The sequence below is a fragment of the Anoplopoma fimbria genome, chromosome 10, assembly GCF_027596085.1.
Source record: "Anoplopoma fimbria isolate UVic2021 breed Golden Eagle Sablefish chromosome 10, Afim_UVic_2022, whole genome shotgun sequence".
NCBI classification, from domain to species: Eukaryota; Metazoa; Chordata; class Actinopteri; order Perciformes; family Anoplopomatidae; genus Anoplopoma; species Anoplopoma fimbria.
The window spans coordinates 3,830,321-3,847,432 of NC_072458.1; the positions used below are offsets into that span (position 1 = coordinate 3,830,321).

General features: G+C 40.4%; 1 protein-coding gene across 4 annotated transcripts in view; it reads left to right on the top strand.

Moving 5' to 3' along the window:
* The window catches only part of elmo1 (engulfment and cell motility 1 (ced-12 homolog, C. elegans)), a 101,240-nt gene that overhangs the window by 12,159 nt on the left and 71,969 nt on the right, over positions 1–17,112 (top strand). Inside the window, exon 1 of one of the 4 annotated variants that reach the window (XM_054605819.1) lies at positions 10,724–10,938. The exons of 2 other annotated variants lie outside the window; for them this stretch is intronic. The gene's annotated coding sequence lies outside the window, so the exon portion shown is untranslated. Of the gene's footprint in view, positions 1–10,723; positions 10,939–12,118; positions 12,162–17,112 lie in introns of those variants that run through there. One more of the 4 variants, XM_054605822.1, reaches the window with a different exon arrangement.

The window sequence follows — 17,112 nt, forward strand, 5'->3', positions numbered from 1 at the left end:
ATTTGCATGGAGCACCATCCCATCAAAACAAGCACATCTAATTTCCACCAGAGGCGAAATTACCAAAAGACTGAAACTGTTGTTGCGTGACAAACATGTGTGGCCCAGGCAGAATGATCAGAAACATAAAGTGTGTGTGTGCATGTGTGTGTGTCTTTTAGGAAGAGTAACTGGAAGACCAACTTCATTTCTAAACAAAACATGCTCGTACCAGAAAATGGGTCGTCTTGAACTTTGGATTCAAAGATGAAAAATGACATTAAAAACGTTTTGCCATAATTGCAGCAAAGCAGATTAACACTGAATGTTTATACAATCAAGTAACCGCAAACATTGATAATTGGATCCAATCATGACCATAACTGACAACGTTACTAAGAATCATGAGAGATGCTGAAGTACTGCTATAGCAGCAGTGTTCAGTGCTTGTTTAGACCTAATCATACTGAGGTGACCCTGTATTTGCAAGGCACTAAACGTATCAGAAACTCTCTGTTTATTTGAGTTTCATTGAAAAAACCTGCACTGCAATGCAATGCTGGTGGTAGCAGAATCCACACCACCATCCTGTGTGGACGACTTTCCCCGATACCAAATCGTCTGAAGGCAATCCTGATTGTGTATGTTTGTCTAAACGCTGGACAAACTGAAAGCCTGGCCTTGGCGGCTCAGCAATCATTTGCAATGGAAATTCCCTGACCCGGGATGCCCAATCCTTCACATCCCATTTAACCCGATGGAGCACATGCCAGCCCTGCCAGCACTGTGAGCAGAGTTAAGCTCCTATAATGTAACAAAGCAGGTCTGAAAGAGCTTTCTCGCCATCACGAACCAGGAGCCTTTTAGCTTTAAACCTCACTTACACTGTAGTTATAACTGTAATGCTTTTTGTAGTACTTTTGGCACATAAAATACTCAGTGTATCAAGTAGTCTTTGTATTTTTTACAAAGTTGTAGATTTGCCAAATTGAAACATAAACTGTCTCCCCAGACTCCAAAACTTAACCATGCAACATAATTCATCTATAAAAAAAAAAATAAATTGGTGTTTACTTCATTTACAGTAAAACACTATTTCCCAATTAAATATAAAGTTCCTCTCAACTCAAAAATGTGTTTTGATTATCTTTTTCTTAGGTGTTTGACTTTCACTGTGCAGAGTAATGTAACTGCAGAGTTTGACAAGTCTGTTTTAACATTTATCTTTTGCAAACTATAAATCTCAGTTTAAGAAGTGTACGTACGATATCACTACCAAGCAGAGTATTTTATAAGTTTGTAGGGGAGTGAAGCTGAAGCAAAGTGCCTACGGAGACTTCATGTTTAAATATCATACATCATTTTTTCTTGTTTTTATGCAATTTTCTGATGAATTTCCTATCTTGGTCTGGAAATTAAATATGTTAAAAAAGAAAGACAAGGAGATAAAGGCACTCATAAAGTGGTATGGATGAGGCCCCGCATTTCCCCCCTGGTTACCATCCCTCGCATCTGTGTTCATACATTTAGAAAAGAGACATGTTTAACAAGACTGACACCATAACATATGCGGCCTAACACTTACAGTAATTACCGCACTCTGCCATAGAAAAGTTCTCCTTTCTCTCCAAATCGAGTGAAACTGAGCCTTTAGCTACAGTATTGTTCTTGCATAATCCTCGCTGCTCTATTCTGGGACTTCCACACAGCTCATGCCTGGTCGGCAGAGTGCTCTGCTCTTTCTGTGGGTGTGTGCGCAAGTAACTTCCCGAAGCACCTGCCCGTTTGGTTTTTCAATTAGCACACATGAGATGTGCCATTATTATCTTCCTCATGAACAGCGCTAATCCAGTTAAAGGACGGAAGATCCCTCAAGAGCTGTATACAGTTAGCTGGGATGTGATAACCACTGTCTGTGTTTTATGAATGAGAAGCCTCGCAGTGGGGAGTTTACGTCTTTTGTCCATTGCTTGTGTATACACTTGTGGTTGTGTGAGCATCTATTCCATCAGCGCCTTTTGTCTGGTTCTTTTTTTCCCTCCGCTGCTGTCTTGGGTGTAATTTTAGCACTTTGAGGAAGTGGGATTGTAGCTTTTTTCAATTCTAAACTCTTGGTCAACACTTGTGCTTGACCCTGCTGAATTGAATGGTAGGGGCTGGTTAGAACATGGTGAATAAGTGGATTTTTTTCTTAAGGATTTTTTTTAACTGAGGGTAAAGCAATTAGATTTTCCAACTGCTGCTTTTGTAAGGATTCTTTTTCATTTCTGTAACTGCATTTGTATGAGCCAGACTTGCAGGCCTGTGGTGGTAAAAAAATGTCTATGATGACACTGTGTTGGAGAAGAGTTATTGATCTGCCCCGCGGTAACGTAGTTTGATTTAGTTACACAATGTGGAAACTGGACCTGGTCATAACTTGATGTCTGTTTTTTTCAATGAGGGCCCAGCTTCATAACATGAACTGTCAGTGTTTTTTTATAGACAAAAGCTAGTTTATGTTTATGCTGTTGTTCGCCTTCTCTGAAATGCACCCACTTGGAATAAGATGTGGTGAGTGAGAGAGAGAGAGAGAGAGAGAGAGAGAGAGATGCTCCGATGTGCTTACTGTTCTGTTAGAGTAGTCAAGGTCACTTTATGATGGAGGCGTTTTTCTGCTTGTGAATGAAGAATGCAGTGCTGGTCCCTCTTGATGCTACAACGCCTCCCGCCTTCTCCAGCGCACACAGTCACACACACACACACACACACACACACACACACACACACACACACACACACACACACACGCATACGCATACTTACAGGCTTCACGGTTAGACAATGGGACTATAGACCTGTTTCCATGACTTCCCTCTCCGACCAACCAAAAAGCACCATTCATCCCCGCCTTGGTCACATGACCTGGCAGGGTTTTTGTGTGGTCCCTACCCATCCCCTCTATACATTCTTACACACACACACACAACCACACACAGAGGGGTCCAGTGAACTTTTTCAGGAGGGCTTGTTCCTTGAAGCGTGGCCCCAGAGGCTCTAATCACTGTTGTCCGCCGTGATCAGTCATGGTGAAGCTCTGGTCAAACCGTTCCTCGTCTCTCCCCCCACTCTCTGCTGCTTTTGAAGAATTTCACTTTGATGCAGCGTGATTTTTCTACTTCACAAAGCGTTGTGTCTTTAGAAACAAGGGGCACGTTTGTTGTGTTTCTCTTTAGCAGTCGCTTGCTATTTCGTGATATCGCAAAAATTTACTTAAGCTTCGATTTTGATGACAAAGACGGGAAAGTTGAACCCACAGTTGGGAAATGTCTTTATTAATGTTCATCAATCTTTTTTTATCTAACATGTGGTATTATTGAGAAGATAGTTCTTTGGTTTTATTTTAAAATAGTTTATGAATAAACAATATTAATTTAAGAATATAAATATAAAATATATAATTTGTATTGCCCATAACTCCAACATATTTTGTTAATTTACAAAGATTTGAATACTTTGTTGCATATTATTAGAATATGTCGCATTTATTAGACTGAGCTTTGACTGAATAAAAATATAATGTTAAGGACTTCCTTGTCGAGAGTCAGATGAGAAGATCGATACCCCTCTCATATCTGTGTGTTTAATATAAGGCTTCAGGCATCAGCAGGTTAACTTAGCTTAGCATACAAACGTCCAGAAGTAACAGAATCCACCTACCATCACCCCTTAAACTGTGATGTGATTTCCTGGCATCTTGTCACTTTTTTCACCTTATACAACTGAGATATAACTTGTTAATTAGTGGGTTTAAGAGATGCTGGTAGGTGGGTTTTTGTTACCTTTTGACAGAACCAACTGATCCCCCTATTTCCAGTCAATTTTGCTCAGTCAGCTTTGATCAGACTGATATGAGAGTATCGATCTATCTGCTAGAGATACTACACTATAATAAAAGTCAGCCTGGAGCATTATCATTCTCTGGATTACCTTGAGATTTTCTTATCTTTTATAAGAAATGCATCTGTAATACAACACTTTAATGGTACCAGTGTCATTCCTGGAGTAAATTTATACCACAATAAACATTTAGTTGAATCCCCTCCATAGTCTGCATGGTGTTTCTATTCATATAAACTGCTGCTGCTTTTAGTATTATTCCTTCAGGCATCCAGGCTCTCCTCTCCAGCTTCCTCCTAATGGTCCAGCTATGTAAGATGATTACACCAAAGACCCCAGGGGCCTGCAGCCAGACCAGCCACTGTGGAGTCTTTCAGGGACACACATAACCTATCAGACATTTTTATCTACCAAACCCACATCTCCAGCTGAGGTAATTAAGGTTTAGAGACCACTGTTATCAGCCTGAGAATTTAAACCGAGGTCCATAAAAGCCTTCTGGTGAAGATCAGAATGGACAAGTGGTTGAGTGCGCAGAATTTATTGGGAGGAAGTCTATGGTGTGGTGTCCATCATGGTAACTCTAGCCGTATTATTTGTGATTTTTCAAGTCCATTTTCTAAGGATCCCAGCCCGCTAACAACTAAAATAGACACTAATGTCTCTTTGCTGATTGCACAAGTCAGCATGTTCACAATATGGTACATCGGTTGCTCTCATCACAGCTAGAATCCAACAATCCCTGCAATGTCTCCCGCTGCTGCAGAAAACTCTCTAAGTTGCAATCGAGGTTTGAAGACCTCATTGAATTAGGCAGTATTTCTGTAACTCAATATTTTTTATATCTGGCAGTTTGGAAGGAAATTAAGATTCAAGAAAGAGATCAAAATACACTGTGGAGAGTGAGTGTTTGACTGGATAGGCTGCTTTCAACAGGACTGAGAAGCCCGAGAGCAGAAGGTCACACTGTCAGTGACTCTCTCAGCCTGTGGGCTCACACACACACACACACACACACACACACACACACACACACACACACACACACACACACACACACACACACACACACACACACACTCTTTTTTTTATTTTCCTTACTGGCAGTGAAAAGGCTTCCAGGGTAAACACCTAATTGTGCTCCTCTTTTCTGTTTTTAAGCTCTCACCGCCGACCTTGATGCTGACTGATATTGAGTTATGTAATGGGGGAGGATGGCTTGTTATTTTTAAATCTAAAGAGAAAGGAGATTGTGTTTGAACAGAGCACATAGCCTATTGTGTTTCCAGTCAGGGAGGCAATGGAGGAAAAACAACATGTGTAATGGTCACCTTACATAACACTCTTGAATGCACCGGCTGTTGAGTGCAGAGGATTAAAATATACACACCGGGGTATTTTTAATGTTGCAGGTAATGTTTCATAAGCACTTAAATATCCCAAAATATCACGAGTTGATTGATCAGGGAGCAGTGGGGAACCTTATTTGTGAACAATGTATCCTCATGTTTGTCTGCTCACTTTTTAGTATTTTGTAAATCTGATGTTGGATGCTGTAAACACCAGATCCATTAGAATAAAAATCCAAATTGGTTCAGTCATCAGTCATGCTGTTGATAATGAGATAATGGCAGTTGGCCGTCAAACACCAATCATCTTTATCAGTGATCAGTGTTCACTGAATTTCAGATCAGCCATGACCACTTCTTTTTGATGTAGAATTTGGTTTTATTATCACCATATATTACTTAAAGGAATGGTTTGTCATTTCAGGAAGTACTTGTATTCCATTCTTGCCGAGAGTAGATGAGAAGATCACTACCACTCTCACACCTGTGCAGTAATGGTGAAGCTGCAGCCATCAGACGGTTAGCGTAGCTTAGTTTAGCACAAAAACTGGAAACGGGGAAACCGATAGCCTTGCTCTGTCCAAAGTTAACAAAATTAGACTAACAAGTAAAATGTATTTGATCAGTCCATTCTTAAATTCAGCTGTAAAAACTTAAATTTGTGAGCTACAAATTTGTGAGTGCTAAATGTGAAGCAAGGAAAACCTTCTGGACAGAGCAGGGCTAGCTGTTTCCCTGTTTCCAGTATTTATGATAGGCTAAGCTAACTGTCTAGCTAGCTTTACATCAACTGTACAGACATGAGTTGTATCAATCCTCTCATGTAACTCTCCGCAACAGAGCGAGTAAGCGTGCTTCCCAAAAACGGATTTCATTTTACCCCTGAATAGAAGTAATATTTGTGAAAAATTGCCCTCGTAAATAAGCACACTGGCAGATAATCACACGAGCAAAACATTCACAGCAGCACGACCAGTATAGGCTTGCTGCTTTTAATGTTTGTTGCCTCTTTTATGCCATGCAGGTTTAGTTTATTCTCATTCGCTGAGCCTATGTCGATGTAAATCTACCGTGAGACAAGCAGGGAGTCAGCAGCACATTAGCCTGTATGACCATGTCCAATTATTACTGTTATAGAGTATCACAGTGGATAATGAGAGGATAGGTTGCAGACAACACGTGGGCAGGGAGACCCAACTCGCAGTGTGACTCTACTTGACATTTCATGCAGTAAGATAGACCCAGGAGTGTTTGGTCCAATTAAGTAGCTGCAGCTAACAGCTTATTAGCTCTGCCTCTGTGGTCTTCACCGCAGGCTGTGGCTGTTAACTCTGTATGGAAGGTGTGATTTGGACTGTATTTTACCGGAGAATTACTGTTCTTAACTCATTTGTGTCCAGAAAAATAAAGGGGGGGGAGACATTTTGCCACATACATGTAACATTAATTGAAAAATCTATGGTCATGTTCAAATTGCGGTGTATTGAATTGTCATCTCTGTAATGTAGTCATGCATTACTGTATGTTGATGGATGGCAGATCAGCATTGCGCACACAAGGATGTGTGTTGATGATGTTGATCTGGACTCCAAACTACAATTTGATGGAGGAATCCTCTGCTGTGTACGGCCCATGATAATTACTTTACAGTTAAATCAATCAGTTCAGACTTCCTCCTCTGACTTTCAAGCAGGAAGTCTGTCTCTTTCCAGTATCCTCTTTGTTGTGGAAATACTGGGACTCAGCATTTTTACAGGCCAATAGCTTTTGTTTTTTCATTTGTATAGAGACAACTAGCAGCATATGTTAACTTAGCAGCCAGCCAGAGGCAGTTTTTTTTTTTTTTATTTTTTTAACAAGGCCAAAGGAGATGGTTACTGTTCTGTTTTGGGAGCTTGTGTTGTTTTGGGAAGCAGCACATCGAGTGATCATACACCTACTTGTGAGGTGTTTTGCAAGGTGATGTGCAGTTTGGAAACTGAAATGTGGCCCAGCTTTTCTGTCTACGGTAACGATTTGTAACGCGGACTGCTGTACGTTGAAATGCACGGATCATAACCAACAGAGTTTGATGATTACAAGTAAAGCATGTTACTCCTTTTCAAGTGGAATACATCTGGAGGCGGCTTTGAATTATAGATGATCCCCTGAGGTGTTGTTGAATTATCTTTGCCTGACAACCTCCTCTGCAAGCAGACTGTGAGAATGTGCAAATTCACTTCATGTTTGTAAAAAGGGAAAGAAAATCTGCGAATAAGAAAAAGGGTTATGAAACACCAATTGAGAGAATGACGTCAACACCTGTCTGATATTATTATCCAGCACCTGCATTTAAATTTTTACACTTTGGGTTTTTTAGCTGACACTCTTATTCAGAGCCATTTAGAGTTGAGTGTTATAAGCTCAAATTTTACAAGCATCTGGTATTAATGTGGGCAACAGTCAGATCCACAGCTGACTGATAATGGTCTGTCTTGAATGGTACAATAACAACAAACAATTATTTTGATAATTAGTCAGACTGTTGTAAAAATGATTAATACAAATCTTACAAATTGAAAATTTGGAAATTAGTATTTATTTATCTTTTTTTTTTGTTTGTAGCACTAGGTTCAGAGACTGGCTAGCTGTTTCCCCCTGCTTCCGGTCTCTCTTGGCTGTAGCTTTATGTGTAACAGACATGAGTTGTATTGATCTTCTTATCTAACTCTCTGCAAGATAATGAAGGCTGTTTTCACCCCTAATATCGACTCCTTTTAATATTATCCTACAGTTAATAGTCAAAAAGGTTCGAAAAAGATACTGTTGGAGGTTTTTAAACAAGCTTAGATACAGTGCTTTTACAAGATACTACATTCCACTTTTCATATCACATATGTATCATTTGTCACACGGATTGTCTGTATAGTTATTTCATTATGTTGGTCCATTCTGCACACACAACATACCCCTCTTCAGTTGCTCTTCCTGAGGTTTCTTCAATTTTTTTACCCTGTTACAATTTTGGGGGAGATTTCTTTTCTTTATCTGCTGCGAAGGTTGAAAAGGACAGAGGGTGTCGTATGATACAGATTGTAAACCCCTGAGGCAGAGTTTTTATATTGGGCTATATAAATAAAAATGATTTGCCTTACTTGACATTACGAATACATTTCTGGGCACCACGGCTTTACTGCAGCGCAGATTTTATTTTGTCTTGCCTTGTAAATAAAACAATTGCCTCCAAAAACTGCTACACCAGCAAGCAAGATTCCCTGTTTTGCCAGTCAATAATATCAGATTTTCACAAACTAAAGCCTTTATGATTGCCAGTAGTAATTATGTCTCACATGTCTTTAAGACAGTGCACACAACACATCCTGCCTTGCATACTAAGGCTTAATAGCTCCCGATTGGATCAACAAACAGCTCAGGCAGTCAGGTTAACAGCACTCTGACCAAACTACAATCTGCTGCTGCTTGAGCAAGTAAAATATCTCCATCAGATCAGTATCAATCACTCATCACATGTGGGCTTTAAAGCTGGCTGTTGACAGTTTGATCCTTGTTCATGGAGAACAACAGCTGTGATCAGCTTGAAATGCTGAATTGAATTGTTCGTCATAGTAAACACCAATTACTGCAAAACATGTAGAAACTTCTCAAAATACTGGTACAAAATCATGTATTTCACTTTATGTCCGTATGACCTTTTTGACTATAAATCTAAAATATGTCAGGATGGACGATGACTTTGATACAGTGAAGGGATGCAAATTCCTCAGCCATGTTTGACCTAAATACAGAATTTGAATTTTGACAAAAGCAGCCGTCGCAGTGATTGTAAAAGGGGCTGAAGAGGTTTTTTTCCCGACAGGATTCAGCCTGAAACAGAGCAGCATCCTGGATAGATCACTGGGGCTGAAGGAGAGCACAGAGGCGGGTATTCATCAGGGGGCCGTGATAGTTTGGATAGATTATTAAAGCTTTGACATGGAGTTGGGGAGAATCCCAAGTGAGATCTCTGACTCAGCAGACTTCACTCCGCTTCACTGTTTAATCTTTCCTGACGGACAGTTGTGTGCAAATCACAAAAAAACGTTCTTAGCTGTGCAGCAAGAATTCATTAGTGGCAAAGGTCCTCTAAACTTTTTCACTTCCCCAGATCTTCCTGAAACTTTTTTTTTTTTTTTTTTTGTAGAGGACAAACCAAAGCACAGGCAGCTCGACTCACACACACCCTTGTCTTCTTCCCTTATTTTCTCTGCTTGGCACATGATAAAACCCAATGAAGGTTGGAATAGGTTTCTATTAGCTTGTTGTTCTTTAGCTGGTGTTTCTGTGTTGAACAGTTTCTCTACTTTACATTACATTACATTACAGTCATTTAGCAGACGCTTTTCTCCAAAGCGACTTACAATCAGTAGTATATTACATATCATTCACCCATTCACACACTGATGACAGGCTACCATGCAAGGTGCCACCATCAGACTCTAACTAACATTCATGCAACATCCAGTCCACACCGATGGCAAGCCTTCAGGAGCAACTTGGGGTTAAGTGTTGGATGCTTGTCTTTCTGAGGCTCTAAGGAGTTTGAGTCAGAACTCTGGCTGCATGCATTTATGGGATTTATACGAAAACCAAAGTTGACCTCACCATTGGGTGGAGTAAACATCTGTTTTTGTGTGACACTTGCACAGATGGCCTGTTGAGCTCCCAGTCTGAAATGAAGATGTCATTGCCCTTCTCAAACAGTAAATATTTAATTTTGGCATTTAGCCTCTTAGCTCATGATCAGTGTTCTTTTGTGTAAACTGTCTGACTCACTCGGTAGGTGCTTGTTCCAGACTGTTCTGACTGTTGCATCAGCGGTGATTGAGAGGAAGTGAAAGCGTGCGCTACCTTTGTTGTAACCTGCTCTCTGGCCGTCTTTGAACCGCAGTATTAAATCCTTCATTGAATCTAACTTTGCTGTAAAAGCGATAACACTTATTCCATGTCTGATGTATATACAGCCAGCAGCGGATTAGCTTATGTAGACTATAAGTAAGGAAAACTGCTCGATTTGCTCACGGTAGTTATTGCACCCGGCCAAGATGAAGTCCAGCACATAACCCAAAGTTAAACCACAATATCTTGTGTTTCTTTGTATGAATTCAACAAACAAGATATAATGCTGCTCAGTGGATTTAGTTTCTTCGAGACAGATCCAGGCTGGCTGTGTGTCCAATGCAAAACTAACATGTTTTAAAGGCTCCAGTTGTTTATTCTCACAGCAATGCACTGGAGGAGGGGAACACTAATGATATATTTATGAGATGGGATTCCCGTTAATAAATCCAATCAGCTCAATTAAGTGTGTTTTTAATTGCTAGGGATGCATGTTTTTTCTTCACGTGTGGATCAGACTAGTCTCTTCTTACTCGCTGCCATTTATCTTTAAATTTTGCCGCTTTTTTCCGGCTGACAGACCTGTTTCCTCTTTTGTCGACAAACGCCTACTTCCTCCTTCTGTCTGTCTCTCTCAGCACTGTAGTTTGCCCGAGGCGAAGCACTGCACAAACTGCTGTGAAGTCTTTGTCTATGGCTTATGATGCTGAGGGCACTTCACTTGCGGGCAGATACTCAGACTAAAGTTGCTTAGAAAAGAGTCGCCTTCTCTCTCTCCACTTCAAGCCATTGTTTGCACAAGTCGCGGTTGATTAAGAGAAGAACTAGCAAGCCTGTTGGTTGTCAAGTTTTCCGGGTGAGTCCTCACGTCTTCATGGTGTATTCTTTTTTTTTTAACGCTTCCTTCACGCTACACACAGGATGCAGTAGGCCTCAGGGTGCGGCTCGTTGCACTCTCCTGCCTCCTCTCCTCTCCAGTGTGTCACCAGTGGGCACGAACACTGTGGTTAGATGTTTGCAGTCTGGAGAAGTACATGTCCTGGTACGGACTGTACATGTCTGCTGGCTGAGCCGAGATGGGACTCGACTTTGGTTTTCCACGTCTAACCGGAGAAGAATGGAAATGTCAAAGAACGAACGTGTTTTAAGACGGTTGAGCGTTGTGGCCTCATGGTTTTGAACTGATGGAAATGTGGTGTTGGTAGTTTGTAATTTTGGAAAGGATAAAGAAAGAGAATACTTACACTGATGATAAATCTGCTGCATTGTAAAGTAAACTTGGCAATATGAAGGTTCCTTGACATTCATTACACATCATGGATTAGTTTTTTGCCTGCGGGCCTGTTTTTGCTTTGTATTTTCTTGTCTTTAAATGTTCCAGTGTTTTGATTATCTGGGTGTGCAGGATCCCATCCAAGTACCTCTTAATTGTTTCTGACTCACTTGTTTGCCTCAAATTGCTGGCTTGCTCTGCTCACAACACACTATTTAGGCTACACTGTAACTCCTTGCTTCACTCGTTCTACTCTGTGTGCAGATTTTATCTTTCTGGATACACATGCAGGAGATTCAGCTCAGTATCGCGTGTGCACATAGACACTTTGTCTCCTCTTAGCTGGCTCACGCCTGTGCGGTAGGTCGGTCGGCTGCTGTTGGGAGTTGTTACGAGCTGCTGGTACCAACGTTTGACAGGATATCCTTTTTGCACCATCTTAGTGGAAACCAGTATGTGACACAAAGAGGCACTCAGAGAGAAGTCACAAGGCTGCTCTCATGCTTGTCAGTCCAATCTCAAAATTTCAGAAGATGTCAAACTGAATTAGATAAAAAAACAAATTTCCTCATTTGATGCGCTGGTGTTTTAGTTTAAGGAACACATTTGGTGTTTGCTTAGCATATTGTTTGCATGTTAAGCCTTTAAGAGCATGGCACTTCCTCCTTTGGTCGAATCAAGAAGCCATATTTCTAAACCCTGACCTCAGCTTTCCCTCTTTTCCTTTTGTCTTCTTCCTTTAGTTGTAGCTGTTTTTCCAGCCCTTTGTCTTAGAGCCCGCAGCCTTCCTGTGGGCTGGGTGTTGGGTATGTATGTGTATTTGGTAGTGATTGGGCATAACACAATAGCATTTTTAAGATTCTTAGCTTCAGTGTTGTCTTGATGTTTTACTATCAGGACCACTGTGTGTTTTTTGTTTTAAGATTCTCAATGATTTCAAACCAGGGGTACATAGCCAACATATACATTTGATTAAAAAACAAACCAATATAAAATCAACAACAGAACAAATGTTGCAATTAAGAGTCTGTAAAAACTAGTTGGTATACGGTTGGATAGAAGTAACGGATAAATGGTTTGAAATGGAGAGCTGAGAGTTGACGATAAGCAGATGAAATTGAAAGCTAAACGTTAATTATATACGGTTAAAATAGCTTAAAGTAATGGATAAGAAATCACTTATTTTTGTACATAAATGTTTGTGTTGATGAAGCCGTACTTTAGTTCATCTGACAGGCCTGATGGGAAACGGTTCGAAACTTTAAACCAGAGATTGTAAAGCACTGAATTTCACATAGGTGTTGTGTGTGTGTGTGTGTGTGTGTGTGTGTGTGCGTGTGTGTGTGCGTGTGCGTGTGTGTGTGTGTGTGTGCGTGTGTTTCTGTCATGCACACACCTCTCCTCAAGGGTGTAACATGACCATCCTGTGGCTAGTGTGTATGTGTGTGTGTGGGCGTCACGCTTGGAGCAACAATAACTCAGTCCTCAGCACCATGTCGGTGGCCTTTTGTATCTGCTCTCAGATAAAGGATGGTGCTCTTTTTGTTGCCTGTCTTACACACACACACACTAACAGACACACACACACATAGGCCCCTGCGGCGAGGCGGGCCCTTTGTAGAAGCATCAGATGAAGAGCTAGAAGGGTTTCTTTTGAAATCCACCCAGCACATAGGTTAATACACGCACACGCACACACACACCCACACACACAAAGACGTCTGCATATACTTCAGCATGATTATATATAGACCCAAAATGCACATGATATTGTGAAACTTGAGGGTGTACACGAGAGCCATAACACAGGATGTGGCAGTTCTGGAGGATTCGTTTTTGAAGCCTAAGAAAACGATTTTGATCACAGGGCGGCCTCATGCTGCTGCTTGCTTCATGGTATGAGTGGGTGAAAGTGGCTTAAAGGAGGTTGTTATGCTAGCATGTTTGGTTTCCCACAAGTGACTATATGATGTTGCTGTTTATGTCAATTATACATTACAATCCTCTCGAAACCAAAATAATCAAGGCCTAAAATTAGGTATAAAATGATTTAGAATAGTCAAGGTGAGTCAGATTTTCTTAAGAAGTGGCTGGACTATAAGTTGTTTGAAAAAAGTACTTTCGTTCAGGTATCAATTATTCAAGCTTATGAACTTTATCATTTTAATCAGAGCCGTCAGTATTTGGATCATGTAGCTTGGAAAAATAAGGTGTGTCAGATTTATTTCAATGTATTATATTTACCTAAATGTTTATTAAACATGTATATAAGTATCGGATCAGACTCTGTATCAGGATCAGAGCCAGAAAACTTGATCGAGACATCCGTATAAGATTCATTAACAACACAGGTGATGGGAGAGGCATGAAAGCCTGAAAAAGCGTTGACGTGACGGTGAAAGTAGAGGGAGAGAGGCATCGATACTATTAATTTGTGGCAAATATATATCATGTGTCAAAATGATTTAAAGAGAACCCATGGGAGATCACACTGTCTGCTCCAAATTGAGTAACAATTAAATGCAAAAGCCTGAGGTCATCTTAAAAACTCCTAACATTTAAATGTTGACATAGCTTGGGGGAAAAAAGGAGGATAACAGTTTCTTAAATGTGTTAACAAAGGCTCGAGTGCTGGTTGGTCACATTGACATCGTGTGTGCAGAAAAACAGCTGCTGCCTCATGTTCTCTCACACCATTAGGGTTCATAATAAGGCCCCGGGGGAACTGGCAGGAGAGGATGTGCTCCACTTGGATCATGTTCCCCTTGATGTTCATGCCTCCCATTCTCACGCTGTGTGTCACTTTCTCTATCAGCAAGTCCTCAAAAAGTTTTAATTACGCTTCAAAGTGTTGAAATAATGTAAATACGGCAATTAGGCATACTCATTTTTTTCTTTACCAGATATGTGTTTTAATAAATTCTTTGAAAGTTGTTGCAAGCTATTAAAAAGTGATGTTGATGGATTCTTCAACAGAGCTGGAAATGTAGTGAGGCGAGTGCCATAATGCAATAGTAGCAAAGTTATTAGCAGTACTAGTACCTATGCATTTTATTGTGTGTAATACTTGTACATACAGCTTTTTGTTTCTTTGTCTTGGATATGTTCTTCTTAAATTCACTTCCAGGTAAAGTTTAGGGAGGGTTACGTTTGGCTTTCTAACTTCTGCTGCTCTGTATTTTTCTTTCTCTAACCGTTCTGTCCGACTTTTCTCTTATTCTTCCCTTTCATCTTTATCTATTGCTCTGTTATTATCTTTTTTCTTTACTTGCTATGTTTTGTCTTTTTCCTCCTGTTTCTATCTGCCTTGCTATTTTTTCCTCTTGTATTTCTTCAGTTTATCTTAAGGTTATATTGTCTTTGTCTGCCATTCTTTCATTTCTATGACATCTCAATCATTTCCTCCCTCTCAGTGTCCTCTCATGTTCATTTCTTACCTTCCCCTCTCCTTCCCCGTCCTCCCTCTACCGACGATGTGACCCTCACATTACACATCTTGAATTATTGAGGTGAAACCCAGCACTCTTCTGCTGCCCAACAAATCACCAGCCTTCTCTCTTTCTCTGTTTCCTCTCCTCTTACCCTCTGTCCTCTCTTTATTGATGGTTTTTGTTCCTTAATTTCAACCTTGGGCAACAGATCAGATCACAGGTAACATGAGATTTGTTTTTTTAAGCTCTTTTGGAGCTAATCCTGAGGATTTATGGCCACTGTAACCAAATGGCACATGCCTCTCTCGTTACGGCAGGTAGGCGAGTGCCTGAAGACAGATTAACTTCAAACATACACATTCACAGATCACAATACCTTGCTGGACTGCAGCCCAGTTAGAGTGGTGTGATGGTTTTGGCAGCATTGTGTTGCATACATTAGCGCAATTAAACAATGGAAGGAATGAAAAAAAGAGATCTTGGAGTCTGTTTAATGTTTTCATTGTCTGATTTATGTATTGTGGTCATTTTGCAAAATGATATGTTCTAAAGGAGCAAGAGACTTGGCAGGAAATAGAGAAACGTCAGATGTGGTCGACAAAATGAATGAACAGTGGAAAAGTGGAAAGGAAGGAAGCGGGGTCAGATCCTGAAAATGTTCTTCTGTAAATAAAAAAGATGGAGTGGGTTCTGTGTCACGATAGCCTGTTTAAACCTCTGGCAGAGTGAAAAAATAAACACACACTCACTCAACTGAACCAGGTTGCAGTAAATCACCTGCTCTTACATGATGAGCTCTGACAGCAGCGAACGCCAAAACAAGGTTTCATTTACACTGTAAGGAAGTTACGATTAGATGCCAGAGCGACAGATTGGGATCTGATACACAGCCCCCCAGGCTGTAGTAAACACTCATGATGACATGTAGAGAATATATGAGACACACACACACACACACACTCACACTCACACTCACACACACACACCTGAGAACATTGTGTGAAACCTTGTTGCTTAGATGGTGAGCTGAATAGGTCAACACATTGTGAAAAACTGCAATATTGCACTGATTTTGGGGGGTTAGTTGAAAGAGAGTATCAGTAGAAAACAACACTTTACAAATGAACTATCATAATTTTTTCCTTGGTGCCTTTTTGTGATCGGTTCAATGTAATGAGCAATTTATCGTATTTTAGCAGAATACTGTGTACACTTTAATATTTGTTTATTTTATTGCAAGTAATATTATAATCGCATTATTCAACATTATCGCATCCCAGTATTTTTTTCCTCATATTGTACATGCCTGGTGTTGAAGCGCTGTCTCTCACTTACATTTGAGCCCATTTTTAAGGGATTTACTGTGGCTGTCAGCAATGAGATTGGTGTGTGTCCTGGTGTGTGTGTGTGTGTGTGTGTCTTCAATCAATAAGCCTCAAGGCCGTCCATCTCTGAGTCATCTGTAGTTCTCGGAAGATGATGACAAGGTGCTCGGAATACGCACACACACACACACACACACACACACACACACAATCGCTGTCTTTACTGGAGAACCAAAGCGAATCCTCAATCAGAAGGATAGCCTTATTTTTGACTTTACACAAACAAACAAACTTTCCACTGTTTATTACTTCTTCGTATTTTTGGAAGTTTGTCCATTTCTATCAGTTGTGACAATATTGCACTCACCAGTTACTGTAATGTGACAACAGAGCAACATGGCACACCAAACCACCTTTGGGTAATAGTGTGACGATTTCTCAAATATATCTTTGGCTTCTCTGTACCGCAATTTCACACTTACACTTCCGGCAACAGATACCCAGTTTCTGCTGTATACGATAAGCTAATATTGGCTGATATATCATCCCAGTCAATTTATTGAACTGGTTGTAGTTTTACAACAGGCAGTTTGTTTCCCTTCTTTTTCTCTTTCAAATGAGTTCGGCTAACCTCTCCTAAGTGTTTGTTTAAAACCTCTCTGAACAATTCCTGCTCATGTTTCTTGTCATGTTGGACCTTTAGCACCACATTCACAGGCCTCAGAAATTGACTTTGTGACATTAAAATTGCTGACAATTTAAGCATAACTGTTTGGTAAAAAATACCCCCAAAAATACCAGAATTTTCATAAACCAGAATGACCCTTAAGGTTTTCTCTTTTTTGGTGTTGAAAAGAGTCAAGAGTCTACAATCATACTTGTGGGTCTGTGAGGCTTTACTCCGTATTTAGCTCAAAGAACTGTTAAATCACAATGCTTTTCATCTTAATTGAGCATGTCGGTATGCTTACATTTACTAGAAAAGCACCGAACACAAAGTG